Raw genomic sequence first — 9,438 nt, forward strand, 5'->3', positions numbered from 1 at the left:
AGATATATTTTTGGATATATGTAAGTTGATCTACCAAACATTAGCTCAACTTCTATTTAATTGACACCAACTCATCAATATCAAAACATTGATAATCCAGTGTGCATGCACGGGGACATAACCCTGAAACAAAAAAGTAAAAATAACTGGGGACAAATTCCAAAAGAGTTGCTGTCAGTGTAAGTCTGCCCTGATTCCAAAAGACTTGCTCTCAGTGTAAGTGACTTATTTTGGTGTAAGGCTTATCTGTAAACAGGCTTACTAAGGGGACCAGATTCCAAAACACCTGCTTACAGCCTGCTCTCAGTGTAAGTGGTCACTTACACTGAAAGCAAATCTTTTGGAATCAGGGCCTTGATTTTGAAGCAGGTCAAGCTTCCTTGTACCTCCCATGGTGCTTACATATACAAACACTGAGATCTCACAATACTGGGGAATGGGAATACTCCCCAACCTGGTATTAGGTTAATCTTCCACAACTGTGTCACTCAACTTTCCTGTGGACAAAACTTAAGATTCAGGAAAGCTGGACAGAATGAAAATTTGATGAACTTGGTGGAACCCATGTATATCTATATATGTAAACACCAAGAGCACAGCATTAACTGTCAACTAGTCAGAAACATATTTAACGTGAAGGCCAAAATATCAGCAAGTAAACTAGGTTTTGTTCCAACTCAGAACTGGAGTAATATGTTGGTAATGAGAAATACCAGTTGGCAACCTGGCAGTAGAGTTCTACACCAGCTATAGATGATCAAGTTTGATGCTGGTAAGCCCAATGTCAAAAGCATTAAAGTAATCTCGCCGTGATGAGACCAAGACATAAACTACTACTAAAGATCTGCTTGAAATAGAATGTGCTTTGTCTTAGATATGTTTTGCAAATGGAAACATGAAGATTTGACAACAGCTGACACTTAGTCCCATAGTGTCAGCATGTAATCTAAGATTACATCAAGGTTATGCACTTTTTCAACAAACTCAGGCTTATTCCCAGCTTAAAGAATATAATTAGGAAGTGAGGGGGGGGCAAATAAGCCTTTTATTGTAGCATGAAGAATCAAGACCTCCATCTTGGAAACTTTCATTTTCAACCAGTAAGAAAACTGAAAGCTAAAAATGTATTGCTTCAAGATGGCCAAATAAGGAATGCACACTCATTTTCTCATCTTGGATGAAAGAGAAGTAGATTGTGTTTATTTATTTATTTACTTTACATTTGTTTACCAGGAAAGACCAGCTGGGTACATAGCCCTTTTCTGTGTAGGCCCCGGGAGAAAAAATGCATATACAAGAAAAAACAAACGACAGTCAAAGGAGTCGATCAAAAATAACATCAATCAAAATAACTATAAAAAAATTAATAGACAAATAATAATAATAATAATGCATGAAAAGTTATACAATTTATATTAAACAGATTCATAAGAAGGTAGCATGTAAGTCTTTAAAAGTAATGTGACTAAGCAGTTACAAACTGCAGACAGACAATGTTAACTATTCACTATAGGGTGCTAGAATTGAAATAGTGAAACAAAGCTAGGTATGGACTTGAGAGTGGATATACAATTACAAAGAGAAGAGAAAAGAACAAGAAAATACTATAATATACAGGTTATAGAGAAAGATTAAAGAACAGGAAAAAAGCAGAAGTGTATGGAGTAATGAGAAATTAACTAGTAATTCATTACATACAAAATAAATTATGTTGAAGCAGAAAGAGCAGCTAATAAGTAAGATGAGCAAACATAAAATTAGTTGGATAATAGTAAGAAACAGATCAGGGTTTTTATCCAGGAGAGATGCAAGAACATATTCATGATTATTGAAGAGTGGCTTGATTTTGGACTTAAGCATTTGCCGGTTTTCTATGAGTCAAGTGGGGAGAAGAAGTGAGTTTCAGGTCTTTCCTATCCAGTTAAATTGTTAGATTTCTATATCATGAGGAGAAGCTTGTCAGAAGAGCTTTGTGGTCTGTTAGGAGAGTAGAATTCCAAGATAGATTTTAGAGCAGAGCATTTATGGGGTTGGTGGACTAGTTGGTGAGAAACTAGTAGTTGAGCTAACTAAGGTAACATGGAAGTTTAAGTCAGATGAGATCTTTGACAGCTGAACATTGGTAAGAGTGGAGAGATTTACTAGATGCAAATTTTAACATAACTCCAGTTTAGTTGGTTGAGTGGTGTGCAAGTTTGTGGGGACTGGTGAGGCATACAAGAGAGAGGGGAGAAGATAGGAAGATACTAGGGCTTGCCTAGCAGTGCCACTTAAATAGTGCTTTGTTCTATACAGATGACTTAATTTCTGCTGGGTAATTTTCATGTCTTGTTGAATGTGGAGGTCAAATTTCAGGTTATCATCATTAAGGATACCTAGTAGTTTGGTATTAGAGACAATATCTATGGTTGTGTTATTACTGGTGCTGATTGTGAAGTTCGTCTTGAAGTCCATATGAGATTTGGGCATAAGAACTATTTATTTATTTATTTACATTTGATTACTGGGAAGATCCATCTGGGAAGGTGTCCATTTTCAATGAAGGCATGGGAAAAAAGCACCAAAGTATTATAACAACATTTTAAGAACAATAATTTTACAGTTTTCAAAAATAATACAAAAACAAAAACAATCTACAGTTTATACTAAATTAGACATAATGTAAAAGCACTGGTTAATAATAGATACAACTTATATGACAATGAAGTAATATTTAGAGAAATTATAGTCAGTTTAGATAAATTAAAGGTTGTTGTTGTTTGTCTTTCGGCTTTTCACGGTTAGAGGTCGCCACAGCGGAGCTCCGGTCCGCTAATGATTGGCAGTAGATTTTCACAAACGCCGAGGTGCCAGCTCGACATTCAACTTTCAATGAAGGCACACCCATTATACAAATAGTAATTGCAATATGAACTAGGAGATAGAAATAAGGTTATGGCATATTTGGAAAGAGAGGTGGGAAAATAAATTGAAGTAAGGAAGTGAGTGAAGAAGGTGGTATAAGGAACTGTAAGGTATGAATAGGTAATTAGGGATATAGATACATTAGATGTGGAAGGAGTAAAGTCATACAAATTGATAAGATGTGTGTAGATTCTAAAATTTATTCTCAGACACAATAGATTACAGATGTTTCTGTCTTTTGGCTTTTGGGGTCACCACAGCGGAACTCCGGTCCGCTAATGATTGGCAGTTAATTTTTACATACCGGCTTGCCAGGCCTGACGCACAACCTTCAATGAAGGTACGCCCATTCACGCATGTCTCCACGCAGAAGGTGCTCTAGCTGAGAATCGAACCGGACAGCATCTTACTGTGAGGCAACAATGCTACCGCAGCACCACCACCACGGGTTACACAATAAATTACAGATATGTTTACAAAATCTTATGCAAAGTAGTTTGGCTCCCCAAAGAAGGTGACAAATTGTCCTAGTGACATTCAGGTAACCTCAGATGCTGAAATAATATTAGATTATATTGTAAAGGAACTAGGCAAACTGTATCAAATAAAGCACATGAAGGAGTTGGAATTAGTAGTAATGACCAGAAAACACTTCAGCAAGAACTTACAGCACCATTATTTCTATTATTTAGTAGGTCGTATAAATATGGTGAGATTCCTCAATATAGGCAGTCTTTTAAGGAAAAGGGGAGTAGGACAAACCCAGAGTCATCTAGACCCTTAAGTCTTTTTCATGTTGTGGAGAAATAATGGAGAAGGTAACACAGGATAAGTTATTGTTAGAATTGGAAAGGTTGGGACATGAAACCACATATCAGCATGTGTATGCTGAAAATAGATCTATTGCCACCTGTAACAGCTATGAATGAAAATTTGTACTGTGATGTAATTTATATAGATTTAACTACAGCATTTGATAGGGTCATACATAAAACACTGACCAATAAATTAGAACTACTAGATATCGATCTACTCTTGATAAAATGGATAGCTGAGTAGCTTACATATAGGACATGGCAAGTATCCTACAACATTTGGGCAGGTAAAATTCTTGGTTACAGTTAGAGTGTCCTGCAGAGCACTGTCTAAGGCCCATACTTGTTTAGAGATTGTAGGTTCATAGGTTGGTACTAGGCTATCGGCCCTAGGGCCTATACAAGCCTAGCCATAACAATTCCCTGGCTATTTCTTCCCACAATATTTACTTCCCTGGACCCCTCTCTAGCAGGGCAACTGACATGATCCCTGGGTGAATTTCCTATCTTCTATACAGTCGTCAAGGTTCCTTTTGAAGAGGGTCAAGGAGGTACTCTGCTTGACATGTATGGGCAGTTTATTCCAGAGTATGGGGAGTCTCTGGGTCAGGAACCTATCTCTCCAGCATATTTTGTTCATTGTGATGACAAGGTTTAGGTCCCTGGAGTGTGTGGCTCTGATGGATTGAGATTTCTTTAAGTGTAGCATGTCCAACAGCTCTGGGTTTGACATGGCCTTGTATGTTAGAGTAGACGGTATGCGACAGAGTATAGCTGGAGTTTTTTTAGTCGGTCAGCATGGGGCATTTGCTTTAGGCCTGTGATTCTTTTAGTGAGGTGTTTCTGCAGCCTGTACAGTTGTTGCAGATGTCATGTGAGGTACATACCAAATGGGGCGTTGTACTCTATGATGGGTCTAATGTGGGATGAGTACAGTGGGACAATGACCTCCTTTTTTCTGCATGAAAAGCCCTTAGTGATGAGGTGTGCTACACAGAAGGATTTCCTGACTGTTGTGGCGATGTGGTTATCAAAGGTGAGATCACTGTCCATCTGTGTTCCTAAGTCGCTTATCACACTTTTGATGTTTAGTGTAATGCCACCTATGTGGTAATTCATGAGTACATGGTTTTTCCCAAAGGGGATAACTATACATTTCTTGGCATTAAGCTTGAGCCCATGGCTCTGGCACCAAGCATCTGTTTCTGTAAGGCCATTTTGTAGAATATCCACATCATTTGGGGATTCAATAATGGCTCCCAATTTGCAGTCATCTGCAAACTTTATTGTTAGCCAGAGTCCCTTAGTGTTGGCCTGTACTTCAGAGAAGTGGATGCCAAACAAGAGCAGTCCCAGGACTGAACCCTGAGATACTCCACTTGTCACTTGTCTGGAGCTGAATTTGGAGTCGGCTACTTTTACAGTCTGGGTTCTGTTAGTAAGCCAGTTGGCAACCCATCGAGTGATGTAGGGATTTATGCCCAGCTTAGTAAGTTTATCTATGATTCGAGAGTGGGGGATGGTGTTGAAGGCCTTACCCTCGTCCACAGCTCTGGAGACAGATTCAAAGAAGTCAGTCAGGTTCAGGAAACAAGATCGGCCCTTCACAAACCCAATCTAGGTGGGATCCAGTCTTTGAAGGTTGCCAATGTCTTTGTTTATAAGTTCCATGATAATGCACTCCATATCCTTGCAGATCAGGCTCATCAGACTGATGGGACGGTAGTTCCCAGGATCCAAGGTGGATCCCCCCTTGTGGAGTGGGATAACTGTAGCTGTGCGCCACTCAGTGGGCATGAAGCCTGAGGTGAGGCTATGATTAAACATGACACTTAGGTGAGGTGCCAGTTAATTTTGTAGTTCATGTAGTACACAGCCTGAGATGTCATTTGGTCCCATGGATGCTGTATTCTTAGCTTTGGAGAGAGCGGTTTCTACCTGTGTGGCTGTGATTACCAGAATTTGGCAATCTTTTGGTACTGAGATGGGCCCTTTAGAGGGTGAGAAGAGGGTGAAGTTGGCACTAAATCAATCTGCCAGGATATTGGCAATATCCTTGGGATCGGTATATTTAATGCAGTTCTGCTGTAGCTCTGATTAGATCTGAGTATTGCCATTTAGATTCTTGACATAACTATAGACTGCGGTTGTCTTTGGAATCTTTGGCAATTTTATTTTCGTAACTTGCTTTGGAGGATTTTATGAGGGATATCAGCTTCCTACTGAGGCTGGTAAGGGAGTTTTTTTGCATCCTGGGATTTTCCTCTTTTCCGCAACAGTTTCTTCCTTCTGTTGTATAGTCTGTTTATGGCAGGGGACCACCAGATTGGCTTCCTTTTTTTGGAGGAGAGCGTCTTGGTTCTATTTGGGATGGCAGGATTCATGCACGAGTGGATGTGCTCGTACAGCGCCTTAGTGTAGGATTCAGCAATCGAACTTTCAGATCCTGTCTGCATGGGTGTCATGAAGTTTGTCACTTCTGACTTGAGTAGCATGAAGTTGGCTTTGGAGAAGTTTTTTGCAGAGGTTTCCTTACTGGGGTGTGGGGGTGGGGTGTGGATGTCAAGGGTGATTTGCTTATGGTCAGACCTGACCAATGAGGGGATGGATGACCGCTGGTGTGGAGCATCTATCTTCCATGTTGGTAATGACCAGATCTAAGATATTGGAGCCCCTGGTGGGACAATGGATTAGTTGAACCAGGGCGTTGGAATTTATGAATTCCAAGAACCGTTTGGAAAAGGTGTTGGTACCCGAGTAGTTTTCCCAATTAATGGCAGGGTAGTTGAAATCACCCAGTATTAGGTTGTTTGGTTGTATCTTGATATTTTGCAGTATGTTTAGAAAGGTGTAGTGAGAATCTTGGGGCATGGTGGGGGATCTGTAGCAAGCTACAATTTGGATTGCAGTCTTACCTAGTGTTAGTTGCACCTGGAGAATTTTCAGATTCATTGTGTTGGGCAACTAGCCTGGAGGTGTGAATATCCTTGGTGAATATGGACACTCCTCCACCTTTAGTGTTTTGGTCTTGGTTTGGTGGCTGAAAAGTGTGGTAAGAGTTGTAACCTGGTATTGCAGGGGTGCTCTCTGGAGCCTTGAACCAGGTCTCAGTTACTGCACAGATATCGATATTCTCCATTTTTAGGAGTGCCTCGAGAGAGTGCATTTTGAGGTTTAGACTTCCAGCATTGAGTAGCATTATCTTCATATTTTCCATGCTTGTATCTGTTACGGTGGTGGTTTTGTCCTTTGAACCTTGCCTAAAAAAGGCACTATAGGGGTGGCAAGAGCTTTAGCCAGTAACCTGAATCCCAGGGGTGACAGGTGCAGCCCATCTCTGGCAAAGCATCATGGTTTGCCAATCATGTCTTCCCAGGCAGACATATAATGGATCTCCTTTAAATGACACCAGAAGCTTAGCCAATTGTTGAAGTCAATCATTTTGTCCTTATACTGTGGTATCATTCTGGGCAAAGGCAGGATGGTACTCAGGGCTAGGGTCATACCTGCCTAGGCCACATGATCCGTGAGCTCTTCCATGTATCTTTTCATGTAGTCCAGGGAGGTATGTCTCAAGTCATTCACTCCAACATGGACAATGACAGAGTCATATTTGTACTTGTTGTGGAGTGACTTGAGTGCATGCATTATGTGGTGGATCCTGGCACCCAACATGCAGCTGACTGTAATTTTCTCCTTGTTCAGCCTGGTGAGTGTGCCTGACTATGGAGTCACCTATGACTAAAGTGTTGGGTACGTTGTCTTGCCTTAGGGGCTGTTGTTGGGTGGCACACTGGTGTGAGCTATGTGTCACTTTGGTTCTGACTGGTGTCTGTTTGCGTTTCAGCTTTGGAGGTCCTTGTGGCTTGGGCAGGTTAATGTTAAGGGCCTCCGCATATGTGGGTTTAGTGATGCTATGTATGGATATTGGTGTGGGTTGAAGGGCTATGTGTTGCTTGAGGTGTAGTGCAGGTGTTAACTTTCTCCTCTTGACTGTCTAGCACAATCTTGGCTGGAGAGAGTTTTGCTTCCAGTTTGGCTATGTAAGTACATCTCTCACAGGTTGTAGTGTTGGGTGGTAGGAGGAGAGCACTCAATAATCCAACCACGTAGAATCAAATAGCAGGGGCCAGTCCACAGCTCGAGCAAGACACTAATTCACTGATTCAAATAAATGTGAAGTAGAATTGCCAGTAAAGAACACAGGTTTATTTCCACGAATAGAATTAAGCCATACAACAATCTATTGGTTAAGTGCTTTCATCTGAATACATCAGATTTCATCAGAACCAAGATCTACACATTCAACTATTCTTTTAGAGTAAATTTTGGCGCCAAAAAACCTCAGAGAATATGATTTCTTAAAGAAACATTATTCAAAAACTCAATAGGTTAAATCTTAAACTATGATTACAAAGGGCTACTCTATAAATTACTATTTAAAAATTGCTACTATACCAATTATATTACTGAAATATAAATATTATACAAAAATACAAAAGAATTAATATTTCATAATTTCAATACATTTGTAACATGCAAAATACAATGTTAAAATCTGTGTTGTGAAATTGTATTAAATATTAAAAAGTTAGATTTAATAAAATGAAATGATTTACCTTACACAAAAAATTGTACATAGAAACACTTGAATAGACCAATAGTATGAATCAAATGTAAACCAAAAATGTAATGGACTAAAACTTATCCCCGGTCCAAAATTAAGAAAGGCTTAATACTAATAAAATCATTAAGACCGGGGGAAGTTGTTGCATCACAATATATTTGCCATTCACTTTCTTTATATGCTATCCAGGTCTTCCAGTTGCCACCATATGCTGATTGTTCCACTTGGTCTATAATCATAAATTTAAAAATATGGTCCTCACCCTTATCCAAGGCATGTCTACTTAAAGCATTTTTTGTGTCTTTTCTCTTTATTCTATAAAGGTGTTCATAAATTCTTGTTTTGAATTTTCTCTCTGTCTTGCCTGTATAATAGGCATGACAGATAGAACAGGTGGCAAGATACACTACCCTCTGACTGTTACAGTTCCCTTTAATACTCCAACACTTAGTTTTCATCATATTGTCCAATCTAACCATACTCTCTTCATTAATATTCTTACACTGATTGCAAGAACCGCACTTTTTTGTTAAACTCCTTTTCATCTTTTCTAAGCGTAAGAACTAACCTCCAAAAGTTTTTTCAAGTTAAAGGCAGTCTTATAAATACAAATGGGGTTGTTCCCTATACTGGCCAAAATATTGTCAGATGTATTCAACAATTCCCAATGCCTTTTTACAATTTCCTTCACAAGATTAGTGTATGGACTAAACATAATAATGCAAACAATTTTACAGATGTTAGAATTGTTCTTTTATTCTCCAAATGGTTGTCCCAACAGGGGTTTGTATCTCGTACCCCAGTTCTTTTTAACAAATTTGGCCACATTTTCTAGCATTCTTTTTGGATATTTGCTATCCAAAAACATCTGTGAAATGGCATCTATTTCTTTTTCCATACTCTCTTTAGAAGACAACATCCTCGCTGCCCGGATATATTGTCCCTTAAGGACATTCCTAAAAATGTGCTGAGGGTGGCAACTACCAAATTCAATGTAGTCGTTAGAGAAGGTAGATTTTCTATATATCTTTGAAGCGAATCCATCAGATGTGGCACTAATAAAAGTATCTAAATAGGCAATGCCTAGTTTGT

This window comes from Protopterus annectens, chromosome 11.part0, assembly GCF_019279795.1.
Source record: "Protopterus annectens isolate FY-2018-M chromosome 11.part0, PAN1.0, whole genome shotgun sequence".
NCBI lineage: Eukaryota > Metazoa > Chordata > Ceratodontiformes > Protopteridae > Protopterus > Protopterus annectens.